Source organism: Saccopteryx bilineata, chromosome 5, assembly GCF_036850765.1.
Source record: "Saccopteryx bilineata isolate mSacBil1 chromosome 5, mSacBil1_pri_phased_curated, whole genome shotgun sequence".
NCBI classification, from domain to species: Eukaryota; Metazoa; Chordata; class Mammalia; order Chiroptera; family Emballonuridae; genus Saccopteryx; species Saccopteryx bilineata.
In genome coordinates this window covers 225,464,727-225,478,766 of record NC_089494.1, presented here as the reverse complement: position 1 = coordinate 225,478,766, position 14,040 = coordinate 225,464,727, and the positions used below count along the sequence as shown (strand labels likewise).

Below are 14,040 nucleotides of genomic sequence, written 5' to 3'. Positions count from 1 at the left end.
AAGGTCAAGCAAGGCAGTTCAGAGGTGACATTTGAGCGGAAAGCTGAAGCAAGAGAAGGAAGCTTGGTGAAGAGCATGGGATAAGTGCTCCAGGCTCAAAGAAAAGCTCGTGCAGAGATCCGAAGGCAGGAGCCAGAGATCCCCAGGCAGAAGCCAGCTCGCTGTTTCTGCTGGAGCTGTGTAAAGGAGGAGGACAGGGAGTGAGTGGGAGAGGGAACTGCGAGGCCAAGGTCATGAGTGGCTGTGTTAGGCCAGCACGGGGGATTCACATTGTTTCTGGTTGCAGCAATAAACCAGTGGAAGACAATAAGCAAGGGAATGCCCCTAATCTGACTGATGTTTTAATAGACTGGATATGAGATAGGAGATGTGAAAGGGAGACAAATTAAGTGGCTTTTGTGGTGATCCAGGTAAGAGATGAGAACATGTATAAAAAGGGCAGTTATTCTGTTCCTAAGCAACTAGGTACTTGCTCCTAACTCAGGTCACATTGGCCATTGTGTTGTCACAGAGCCGAACACCACCAGCCTATAGGTAATGACGTAGTCTGTTTCTTTTGACTTTTGTATCTCTAGTGCTTAGCACTATGCCTGACACAATCTCAATATGTGCTAGCTAAAAAAAGTGAAGCCTTAAAATGTTAAACTGACATCACAATAACAAAGTAGACTGGCTCTTGCTGGTTGGCTCAGTGGTAGAGTGTTGGCCCAGTGTGTGGAGTCCTGGGTTTGATTCCCGATCAGGGTACACAGGAGAAGCAACCATCTGCTTTTCCACCATTCCCCCTCTCCCTTCTCTCTCTCTCTATCTCTTTCTTCTTCTCTTACAGCCATGGCTCCATTAGAGCAAGTTGGCCCCTGGTGCTGAGGATGGCTCCATGGCCTTGGCCTTGGGTGCTAAAGAGAGCTCAGCTGCTGAGCAACAGAACAATGCCCTGTAACATCCACCGGGTACAAGAACAAACGTCGGAGACTTTCAGGAGTATAGATGTAACTTTATTGGCCAGTTTTACCTGTGCAGGGGCAAATTCCCGAGGTGTCCAGAGACACCGTGCTCACAAGGAGCTGCAGATGGGAATCGCACCTAGCGCTCACAGCTAAATCTTTTTATAAGCTAAGCAAGCAAGCCTAATACAGAAGCAGATGTGGCAGTAACCTATTTGCCACAGGGGCTGGAGTCTAGCTCATTGGCGAATTCCAAACCTAAACTTCTGATAAGGGTCTTTTAACCAATAGAATGCAAATGTTTGTCTCTTTTTCTTTTTTTTTTTCTTCTCTCTCAGCCTCCCAGAGTCCCTATCTGTCTCTGCTTCTTGAACGACCTTGGGCATGTTATTCCTAACAGAACAGGAGCAGGACCTGCCTGTAACCCTTAAGTTCCCTGTTCCATCAGTGCCCTGCTTATTTTCTGATCTTCTCTTGGTCCTTACATGCCCCAGATGGGCAGAGCATCATCCCCTAATGGGCTTGCCAGGTGGATCCCTGTAGGGCGCATGTGAGAGTCTGTCTCTCTGCCTCCCCTCCTCTCACTGAATTAAAAAGAAAGAAAGAGCCTGACCAGGAGGTGGTGCAGTGGATAGAGCATCGGACTGGGATGTGAAAGACCCAGGTTCGAGACCCCGGGGTTGCCAGCTTGAGTGTGGGCTCATCTGGTTTGAGCAAAAAGCTCACCAGTTTGGACCCAAGGTTGCTGGCTCAAGCAAGGGGTTACTCAGTCTGCTAAAGGCCGCGATCAAGGCATATATGAGAAAGCAATCAGTGAACAACTAAGGTGTCGCGTCGAAGAGCCTGATGATTGATGCTTCTTGTCTTTCTTTGTCCCTGTCTGTCCCTCTCTCTGACTCTCTCTCTGTCTCTGTAAAAATAAATAAATAAATAAACAGTATTTATAAAAAATAAAAATAAAAAATAAAAAGACAGGAAAGGAGAAAGAAAGAAAGAAAGAAAGAAAGAAAGAAAGAAAGAAAGAAAGAAAGAAGAAAAGAAAAGAAAGAAAAACCCAGCCCTGGCTAGATAGTTCTCCTGATATTTCAAGATTGTGAGTTTAATCCCCAGTCAGGGCACATACAAGAAACAACAAATGAATGCATAATCAATATATAAGTAAGTGGAACAACAAATTGATTTTCTCTTTCTCTCTCTCCTTTCCTCTCTCTAAAATCAAGAAATAAAAATTAAAAATAAATAAATAAATATCAAAAAGAGCAAAACATGGGATCTTGGATCCAGGAAACAAATTCCAACCCAAGGGAAAAGAAAAGGGAATTAATTAATAAGTGATAATACAGCAATCCTAGAGTTCAGCCAATCCAGACTGGAACAAGCAAGGAGGCCCCAGGAGACAGTTTCTAGAGGATGACATACACAGAATATGAAATTTGTCTTACCGTAATGGCAATGAGATTTACACCAAAGGGGTAAATTTAGGGATTGATTAGTAACAAGTACAGATAATTAATAATAAGGAACCTGGGGGCATCTGCACTGACAAACAGAAGTGTAGATGATAGTCTAAGACTTCACCACCAAGTTGGGAACCAGGGAGATGGTCGAGACTGACCTCAAGACCTGCCAGGATCTCACCTTGGTGGTGCAGACATGCCAGCAACAGATGCAAGATAAATTTCAGACCATGACCAACCAGATCATTGGAAGAATTGATAACATGAGTAGTCGCATTGATAACCTTGAAAAAAATATTGCAGACCTCATAAATCAGGCTGGGGTGGAACAGTTGGAAGGTGAGAGCAGGACACCTGCTACACAAGAGCTGAAGGCTGCTGATTTACACCGAAGTCTGGAGCACTGCTTTCACAAGCCAAGAGAGGACCAGATGGCTTTTTGCAACCAACTACTATGTACAAACAGATTTTATTTAATAAATGTGCGTTTTTCTTATCACATACTATATAGTTAGTTTATAGAGTGATTTTCCTCCTAGTCTCTGGAACATGGTAATTTCACATCTTGGATATTGATCAGTTGTGCTTTTAACTTATTAAACACTAACACTTTGAGGGTTCCTGTCTAAAACTGTCAAATTTTTAGTGTATTTTTGTAAAACCATTTTTTTCTATCATTCCTTTTGTATATAGTTGTTGCTGTTTGATAAAAGTTGAATAACTATGGCCCTGGCCGGTTGGCTCAGTGGTAGAGCATCGGCCCGGTCTGTGGAAGTTCTGGGTTTGATTCCCGGCCAGGGCACACAGGAGAAGCGCCCATCTGCTTCTCCACCCTTCTCCCTCTCCTTTCTCTCTATCTCTTTCTTCTCCTCCTGCAGCCAAGGCTCCATTGGAGCAAAATTGGTCCAGGTGCTGAGGATGGCTCCATGGCCTCAGTCTCAGGTGCTAGAATGGTTCTAATTGCAGTGAAGCAAGCCCCAGAGGGGCCGAGCATCACCCCCTGGTGGGCATGCCTAGTGGATCCTGGTTGGGCGCATGCGGGAGTCTGTCTGATTCCTCCTCCCCCGCCCCCCCCCCACTTTGGAAAAAATACCAAAAAAAAAAAGTTGTGTAATTTTTTTCTATGAGATCTATAGTAGATCCTTCCATTATAATTACAATTTGTGAAGTAAAACATTATAGAGTTTAGGGTTCTTTAATTCTCAACACAGAGTGACTGTTGAGCTAACAACAAATAGTGTATTGGTGATACTTTTCAAATGGTTAAAAACATTTAAAAATAGTTTATTCACAAGATAAATAAATAAAAAAAGAAAAAACACATACACACAAGAGAAAAATATTGTTTATCTGGAAATAGTTGGCACTACTATGTTGTAAAACCTCAGACTTGAATGGCAATTTTATATCTAAGTCCTCAAGGTCAGCTACTAAAGTAATGCAGAGTAACCACTGACACTTTAGTGTAAGAATTTTTAAATACAGAAAATGACACAATTGCCAAATGTAATTAGGCATTCATTAGTTAGAATTTTGCATGCGATTTGAATACTGCAGTAGGACCCTACATTGTTCATCTAAAATAGTTACCAAAGAAAATCTGGCAGGATTTTAAAACTCATTTATTCCATCTTTTATTTGAACTTCTAATTAGGAAAAGAAACAGAAAAGGCAAAGCAACCATATGAAGTTTGTGCCATTTGCTTCATTAAAAAATAATACTGTCAGTGACTTGTAGTTTTTAAGAAATACTGTTTCTGTAAACTATTTCTTACCTAAATTTTTGCAGAGTAATGGTTGTATTATTGATTATAGAAGACAAATATAATAACTCTGGCACACTACAATGTAAATGAAGATGGAAACTGAAGGAGATGAATGTGGAACTGGAAAAAGCTCTAATAAAAATAACCATTTTTTTTAACACCCTATATCAAACAAAAACAGAAAGTTCTCTAAGCTCAAGTAGGTGGTTCACTCATTTGAAATAACATATGTACTCCCACCACACTTCAGAATAGTCACAGGAGTGAGAATAGGCCGATAAGTGACTTCATGGAACCTGTCCTGTATTCGTTCCCCCTTTGTGCTGTTTAGTTGAGCTAACCTAAACATCTGGTGGTGTCTACTGCCATCCAGTGGAAATAAATTCACATTATAACAAGTGCCTCATTTATATACTGGTTTTCAAAGTGTTCTCATTTTATCTTCACAGTAGCCTATGAAATAGACATTGTTACTCCAGTTTGTTTCAATTTTTTAGGAAAACTTCAGATTGTTGAACTTACTATGATCCTTGCACTATACATGATCTTATTTATTCCCCATAACAATCTTATGTGATACATATGTAATACGTGTGCTGTTATTCTATTTACAGATAAGGAAGCGGAAGCTTAGAGAATTTAAGACACATATTCAAACTCCAACAGCTTATAAGCAAGAACATAAGGGTCCAAACCCTAGCATGCATCACTAACATAAATCATCACCATTAGTTGTTTCTTCTTCATCATTAACTTCACTATCACAGAGCATTGTGATTATATGCCAAGTATTTTCCTAAGCCCTTTACAGGTATTATAACTTAGTCCTCATAACAACTCTAATGTGTTAAGTATAATTATAATTCCCATTTTATAGATTAAGAAATCAAGGCACATAGGATTGAAGGAAGTTATCTAAGGTTATTAGCTAGTAAAAAGCTTAGCTGAAATTGGAACCCAGGGAATTTAAAAAAATATGTTATTTAATTAAAATTAAATTAAAATTGGCTTCTCTGAAATCCATAAAGTAAATTTTTTTTTCTCTCATTTCTTAGTTTGTTTTCCAGGATTATTGAGATCTAATTGATATATAACATAGTGTAAACTGAAGTGTACAGTATGATGATTTGAGACACGTATATAATGCAAAATGATTACCACAATAAGGTTATAAGGTTAGTTAAAACGTTCAGCCTCTCACATAATTGCAATGTGTGTGGAGGTGGGGGTGAAAACCACCCTCTTAGCAAACTTTCAAGTGTGTAATCCATATTGTTAGTAATAGTCGTCATGCTGTCCGTTAGATTCCCCAAACTTGTTCATTTTATAACTAGAAGTCTGTGTCCTTTGACCAGCATCTTCCCCTTTCCCCAACCCGTCACCCCACCCCCAGCCTTGACAAACAGCATTCTATTCTGTTTCTATGAGTCTGACTTTTTTCAGATTCTGCATATAAGTGAGATCATACTGTTTTACCTTTTCCTGTGTTGTTGAAGCCATGATGGAAAAATGTCAAGGTTAAAATATCAACAGCAACCTATGCTAAAAGACTAAACAAAGACCAGCTAGTTTGCAAAGAAGAGGCTGCCCATGAATGTCGTGAGTACAGTTCCTGTGAGCAATGGAAACCGAAAGCAGATTTCATAATGTTGGGGAGTAGAAGTGGAACTAGTCATTCTCCTTTTTCTAGAAAGACAAAGAAAAAAATAATAGCTAGGGCCGATGGCAGGGGCAAGTGAAAGGAAGTGAGGCAAGGAAGGGGAGGGATTATGGGAACACTTGTTTGGTTTGGTTCTGCAGTGGTGAGACCCAAGTCTATGATATATGCAGAAGGGAAGAACATGAAGGGGAAGTTGGCCCAGAGAATTCAAGCAACTTCTCTTCTAAAGATGCAAACTCTATTGGCTGCTTCTCCTCTCCTCCACATGGCCTTTGTCTGCTCTCCTCCAGCATGGGTTTCTCTGCCCCATTTTATAATGTAGAAATCAAAACCTTTAATCCAATATACAAACAAGGAAGGCTCTGATACAAAGTCACTTATCTGAGGCATAATGGGATTCCTCATGAGAGTGCACCACCCCACATCATGCAATCAGTCAAGAGTGTGGGGAAAAGCTTAGTTTTGAAAGGATGTTAGTATTAAAAGGGTGGGAAAGGCTTAGTCTTAAAACTAAGCCTTAGGCTATAACGACCCTTCTTGCTTACAGCCTGTCCCCCACATCCAATGCAAACTATAAGCAAGCAAACATATATATCATATTTACAAACTTATTTGATTGTTAAACTTAATCCGGAGGGACTCCAAACATTGAAGACACGAACAAAATCCATCGATTCCACACCAAAGCTTTATTGTCTAGCTTGGCCAAGTGGCGGCAACTCCGACAGAAATCTGAGGGAGAGCGCCCAGGCCCTTTGTTCTACTTAGTTTTTATAGTTTTGCAAGCAGGAGGTACAGAAGCAAAAATTGTAATTAGGTGCCCTTTACCACTATTGGTTATAGTCATATGTCCTTTAATATGATAGGACCATGTTTAATTTGCAAGCCATACATCATTTTAGAGAAAATAAATTTACAAGTCAACACAATGGTAGAAAGATGTCTTTTTACATATTAAAAGGCATTCCTATATTTTCTAATGTTTATCGGCCACCTCTTTGTCCAGAGTCACATACATTAACTATATGCATTCATATGGGAGAGGTAGTTTCCTGGGGACAAATGCCTGCAAATGGCTCATTGCTATAACAAAAGGTTTACTTTGGCTTTTCTTTCCCTGTACTTGGCTAGCCATTCACCCCTTTCCCCACAGGTGTGGTGGAATGTCTGGGAATCCATGTTTTCCTTCCCTTTGCATTTACAATACAATGCCAAGGGCCATCCTACCAATCACACAGTACAGAGATTATTCACAAAATTTCTCTGCACACCTTAACTCAAATTAATAAAATGTTCTTCAAGCCTCTTAAAATATTAATATTGATTCTGTAGCTTTTGGTACTTTATAACACCTGCGGGTGAGGTGGCGCAGTGGCTCCTCGGGGCTCCTCATGACCAACAAAATGCTTTAAAAAATTTTTTAATTTAGTTATTTTTTGTTATTGTTGTTTTGTTTTTGTATTTTTTTGAAGTTGGAAACGGGGAGGCAGTCAGACAGACTCCCGCATGTGCCTGACCGGGATCCACCCGGCATGCCCACCAGGGGGCGATGCTCTGCCCATCTGGGGCATTGCTCTGTTGCAACCAGAGCCATTCTAGCGCCTGAGGCAGAGGCCACAGAGCCATCCTCAGCACCCAGGCCAACTTTGCTCCAATGGAGCCTTGGCTGCGGGAGGGGAAGAGAGAGACAGAGAGGAAGGAGAGGGGGAGGGGTGGAGAAGCAGATGGGCGCTTTTCCTGTGTGCCCTGGCCGGGAATCGAACCCGGGACTCCTGCATGCCAGGCCGACGCTCTACCACTGAGCCAACCGGCCAGGGCCTAATTTAGCTATTTTTATTTAGACAAATTTAACAGGGTGACATTGATCAACTAGAGTACATAGATTTAGAGAAAACATCTTCACATCATTGGGACAGTTGATTATGTTGTATACCTGTAAAGCCAGAAGCCACAGCCACCATCACAGCCGCCTGGCCCATGCAGGTTCGCATTGGATTCGGACAGTCGGTAAAGAAACAACTGAGCCAAAAACTGGTGGGCCATAGTCTTTAATCCTAGCTTGCACCTGGCGGGCAAGCAAAAACACACACTGGGCTCCAAAACCTACTCACATTCGGTGCTCACAAAGCTACTGACTTATCCGAGTTTCCTAGAATCAAAGATTTCTAGCTCACCAGACTTATTCACCTCTGTTCCCCATCTCCTTTATTCTCCCTGCACAAACTCTGCACTGACTGGCTTCTCACTCAACACTCTGCCATCTTGGCTGCCTTTCTTGGCCTTTCTCTGCTCTCTGCTCTGCTCTCTCCTCTAATGATAATCTCAGGAACCAAGAGAGTAAACTCCCGTTCTGCCTCCATTTTATAGTGTAGAAATCCAAACCTTTAATCCAACATACAAAATAGGGAAGTCTTAAATACAAAGTCACTTTCTGAGGCATGATAGGATTGTACCACCCCACATTAAAAAGGGTGGGAAAGGCTTAATCCCAAAACCAAGCCCCAGGCTATAAGAATTCTGCCTGCCCACAGCCCATAGAGACACACATTAATATCACCTGGGCAGCAGCCTCCACGTGGGGAGCGCCATCTTTAACAAAGTGAGCATAATACATTTTATCTGCCCAACAATACCCATCACCCAAAAATGCTTCTTTTTTTTTAACCACTTCATATTTATTTTGAAATATTCCCTAATTTTTGTGAGCACTGAATGCGGGTGGGTTTTGGAGCCCAGTGTGTGTTTTTACTTGCCCCGCCAGTGCAAGCTAGGATTAAAGGTAATGGCCCATCAGCTTTTGGCTCCGTTGTTTCTTTACTGACTGTCCGAATCCAATGCGAACCTGCATGGGCCAGGCTGCTATAGTGGCAGCCCTGGCTTCTGGCTTTACAGCAGTATATATACAGCCCCTCGGGTTTTTTTGCAATTACGTTTAAGCACTCTTTATTTCTGTTACTGAGGGCTCCATTTTTCAGCTAAAATTCTACATACATCACTTTGGACCTCTGCTGTAGTATAAGGTGCCAACACTCAGGCTTTGAAGAGCTGTTGAGTGAGATGACGCCTCCACCGCCGCCGTGTGGGCTTGGTGAAGGGGTTAAGACACAGAGGCCGGGAAGAGATTTGGCGTCAGGATGCAGTACAGACCACAAACACTGCAGAAAGCCTGGGCTTTTCAGAAACTTCTACATCTGGTGACAAGGGGAGGAGGGCCGCTGCTTTGGAGCGAGCGCGGCCCGCTGTAGGGTACAGTGACAGTGTGCAGGGCCCCAAGGAAGGGGGAAGGAACCGCACGGGTGTGCTGACGCCAAAGAGACATTTCATCCTCCCCTGTCCCCTTGAAGCCTAAAAACGGTTAAAAGAGAATAAAGTGTTTGAGCCCCACCCAGCCCGTCTTCTGAATGAACTCAGCAGTCCATTAAGTGGCTATAAAGATTTCTGGAAGAGTTGAAGGTCAGTCCTCTTCTGGTCCTGAAAGGTAACTATTGTCCCCTAGTGTCTCATTCATATGCAAATATTCTGAAGCACAGCAATCAGAGAACCAGCTTTGGGGTGTAAACAAGCTTCAGGAAAGCAACAAAGGTGCTTGCTCCCCTTCCAGCTTTAAAAGGGCCTACACTGGGGAGAGGAGACTGAGGGGAGGAATCTTACCCAGGTTGAGGCAGTGGCTGCAGGCAGGAAAGTTGCAAGGAAACGGAGAAGCTTTAAAACCACCTTGCCTGAGGTGCATGAGCCCTAATTGTTAAGGTGTCAGAATACTGTTGAAGGCAGGTAAGTAATCGGGTTTCTTTGATGTACTAGACTGTTAGAAGGTCGTTCCCCGGGAGGTACTTATGAATGCACCATCTTTGCCTGTGTAAACACTCAACCCTAAAGGTGGAATGCTTCCTCCTTTATTTGGGCCGGGCCACTTTAAGATGGCTCCCACTGCCCCAGGGAGGGAGAAGGACCCTGAGAGCAGAGGAGGCATTGGCCCAGGGGTAGGTGGCTGGAGGCATCCCTGAATCTAAGAGCTCCAAGACCCTGTGTGCTCCTCCCCAGCCTTCTGAGCTCACCTTCATCTCCAAAACCTACCTGCCAACAGGCAAACCCCCTGCCAAGCCTTGGCCCTTCCAAGAAGTATGTCTGAAATTTCAGTCTCCAAAAGACACACCTACCCTCATGAATAACATCTTTCTCTTCACTTCTATGATGAAATCTGTAAAACGTCCTCACTAACACTGTCATTCAGAAAATATTTATGAAGGCTTACTGAGTGCCTAGAGATTTTGTAAGGTGCGTTAACAATTCCAGGATGCGTAAAGTGGAGATCTCTATTCCTAAGGAGCTTGCTGTTCTGTGAGGGAAGATGACATGTCAACACATCACTATGTGGTAGGTGCTACACCTAGGATGTTCCCCAAGTACCGTGGAAAATCAGCCCAGACTTGAGGGTCCTGTAAAGGCTTTCTGAAATAGGAATGGGGAAGGGTATTTTAGGTGAGTATACAGGCAAAGGCCTAGAGAGGTGTCCTGGCCTAGGTAAGGAACATCTGTGAGTCAGCTGGGCTGGAGGGCAAGGTCAGGCAGGGGAAGGGGAAGGTGGATAAGGCTGGAGTGGAGAGCAGGGACCAGAGCATGAGGATCTTTTGAGCCATGATGAGGAGTTTGACCTTGATCTCTCAGGCAGACAGGCCATTAAAAAAAATAAAAAGCTATTCTGGGACTGACCTGTGATGGCACAGTGGATAAAGTTTCTACCTGGAACTCTGAGGTTGCCAGTTCGAAACCCCGGGCTTGCCTGGTCAAGGCACATATAGAAGTTGATGCTTCCTGCTCCTCCCCACTTCTCTTTCTTGTTGTAAAGTACTGCAATCCAAAGGTTACGTAGAAACACCAGGCAGGTTACAGAAGAAATTTGAGGAGTTTTATTAGCCGGCTAGTGTAAAGCCAGGAGCCACGGCCAGAGCCACTATCACAGCAGCCCGGCCCATGCAGGTTCGCATTGGATTCGGACAGTCGGTAAAGAAACAATGGAGCCAAAAACTGGTGGGCCATAGCCTTTAATCCTAGCTTGCACCCGGCGGGCAAGTAAAAAATACACACTGAGCTCCAAACCCAGTCACATTCAGTGCTCACAAAGCCACTGACTTATCCGAGTTTCCTAGAATCAAAGGTTTCTAGCTCACCAGCCTTACTCTCCTCAGTTCCCCATCTCCTTCCTTATCCCAGATACAAACTCTACACAAAACTGGCATCTCACTCAGCACTCCACCATCTTGGCTGCTTCTCCTAGCCTCCTCCACGTGGCCTTTCTCTGCTCTCCTCTGCTCTCTCTTCTAATGATAATCTCAGGAACCAAGAGCACCAACTCCCGTTCCGCCCCCACTTTATATTGTAGCTTCACAACCTCTAATCCAATATACAAAGTAGGGAAGTCCCTAATACAAAGTCATTTCTCTGAGGCATGATTGGATTGTACTACCCCACAGCAAAAAGGGCGGGAAAGGCTCAATCCCAAAGCCAAGCCTCAGGCTATGATTCTCAACACACATTAATATCACCTGGGCTACGGCCTCACGTGGGCAGCGGAGCCATCTTTAACAAAGTGAGCATAATACATTCCATCTTCTCAACAGCTAGCTACATGGGGCATGACCCCAAATCATGTAAGCCCTCTTACCGTTCTAGTCCTTCTTTTATACAAAATCAAGTACTGTTTGGGGTGGTGTTGTAGTAATATAAGGTTATAGTAATTAAATACTGTATTTAGAAATATAAAAATATGGAAGATATATAAAGTAATTAAAATGATATTTAAAATAATTATTAAAATTAAATAAAATTATGCCATTTGGATAGGAATTAAGATAGAGGCTTGGTGCCATAACTGTAATGTGATAAACAGACTCTGACTTTCAAGCAAGGCCCAGTTAGTATGTGTGTGAAGTTATACCTAGATAAGAAGTGGCTAGATAAAAACTTTGTAAATTAATGTAAATAAGAACATCTTAAAAGGGGTTTGATAAAAACATTTCAGTAGATTGACATAGAGGGGATTCCCTGCAAGGAACTCCCAAAAAGGTGATTTGAGGTGATAATCCTGTAGATTGACACCTGTTAGAAAGAAGGTTGAGGTGATAGTCCTGTAGATTGATACCTGTTAGAAGGCATTGGCCAGAAAAGGTACTAAAGCTGAGGCTCCCCCACCCCCCACTTTATAAATCAAGGGGGAAGTACCCCCCACCTTGTGCTGCAGTAGTCGGCCAGACTCCAACATTGATGCGGACTGTCTCCATGCCGCTCTGAGCTCGGACCAAAGCCAGCCAAGAGGAGCATGCCGACGGGGCCCCCTTAAGCTGTACCCAGGCATGGCAAAAGGATTTGTGAGTAATAAATTGCCTGTGTGATTATTGCAACTAATTTGTGTGTCAGTCGTGTCTTTCCTCTGGTGGCACTTAACAGTAGCAACCTCATAGCCACTTCAAGAGTAGTCTCGAAGAGGCTGCCAGCCCTGCTGATAAGCAGGAGTGTCCCACTGCACGGGGAAGTTGAATCAGGGATGCCTGATCGACTATGTAGAGCTTGGGCTCTACTGGGACAGGTGGGTAAGGAGGGGAGTGGTCTCGTGATCCCTTTGTCTAGAGCAAGGGTAGTCAACCTTTTTATACCTACCACCCACTTTTGTATCTCTGTTAGTAGTAAAATTTTCTAACTGCCCACCGGTTCCACAGTAATGGTGATTTATAAAGTAGGGAAGTAACTTTACTTTATAAAATTTATAAGGCAGAATTACAGCAAGTTAAAGCATATAATAATAATTACTTACCAAGTATTTTATGTCGGATTTTCACTAAGTTTGGTAGAATAAATCTTTATAAAACTTTTATCTTTTTATTTATACTTTGGTTGCTCTGCTACCGCCCACCATGAAAACTGGAACGCCCACTAGTGGGCAGTAGGGACCAGGTTGACTACCACTGGTCTAGAGGTATACATCATTCTCAGGATTCCAGGAGGGGAGGCAGAGTTAGAATCAAGTGTTGGAATTTTAATTAAGATATGTATACAACATTGTCTCCTAAAGGATCTTAAGGAAGGGGAAGAGGGAGTTTCCAGATAAGTTTTATCCTCTTTGTTGTCTAGCAAGTAATGGCCTCAGTCCTTCCAGAGAACTATAGTTAAACGGTGGCTAGATGACCCAGTTGCCCTTGTAAGCAAGGAAGCTCCTGCGTTCTTCTCCCTCCATTCTCCACAGAAAGGAGGGGCAAGAAGCCTGACTTTTACTCTTTAAAATGGTGTTGCTAATACTAAGTTTTACAGTTCTTTGGCACCTTATCACACACTCTCTCTTTCTTTTCTCTAAAATGAATAAATAAAATATTTAAAAAAAAAAGTTACTCTGGCCTCCAGGTAGCTCAGTTGGTTTGACATCGTCCCAATATGCCAAGATTGCAGGTTCGATTCCTAATCAGGACACATACAAGAGTCAACCAATTAATGCAAAAATACATGGAACAACAAATCAATATTTCTCTCTCTTTCCCTCTGTCTCTAAAATCAATAAATAAGTTTTTAAAAAATATTCCGTAGTGTGGTGAATGCCTTGGTTGGGGCGAGGGGATTACAAGAATGAAGGTGCCTCACACGAGGTCTGACATACATAGAAAGTGGACGAGGATTTCTTTCATGACAGGCAACTGGAAGACTGTGAGGTTATCCAGGTGGGAGATGACTGAGACAAGAGCTAAACACATGAGTGTCTTTAGAATATTTATGTCTTCATTTTTTTGTTTCTCCTTCATTGGAATGGAAATAATGAGATGAAATTTTTGCCTTGTTTACTGCTTAGTAGTATAAGCCCAGGGTGCATAATAGTTCTTAAATCCTAACAGGCGCTCATTAAATAAGTGAATGAAGGAATGAGAGCAGTTGGCATATGATTTGATAGGTGACTGGTTGGTGTGGGGGCAGGGCAGAAGGAAGCAGTATTTGCCTATAATCCTTGTCCTAATGTGATAAAGTACCAAAGAATTGCAAAAATTAGTATTCGTATTTTAGGAAAGAAAGTCAGGTTTCTTGCCCAGTCCTTTCTTTAGAGAACAGAGGGAGAAGGATATGGGAGTTTCCTGACTTACAAGGACGATTGGGTCATTTAGTTTAATTATAATTCTCTGAAAGGATTAAGGTTATCTGAAGAACTTCTTTTCCCTTTCAAATAAGAGACATTATTT

The 14,040-nt window shown here is 42.6% G+C and overlaps 1 pseudogene; it reads left to right on the top strand.

The window, feature by feature from the left end:
• Window positions 1-2,502: 2,502 nt before the first annotated feature.
• On the top strand, window positions 2,503-4,801 carry LOC136306654 (heat shock factor-binding protein 1 pseudogene; annotated as a pseudogene).
• The last annotated feature ends 9,239 nt before the right edge of the window (window positions 4,802-14,040 follow it).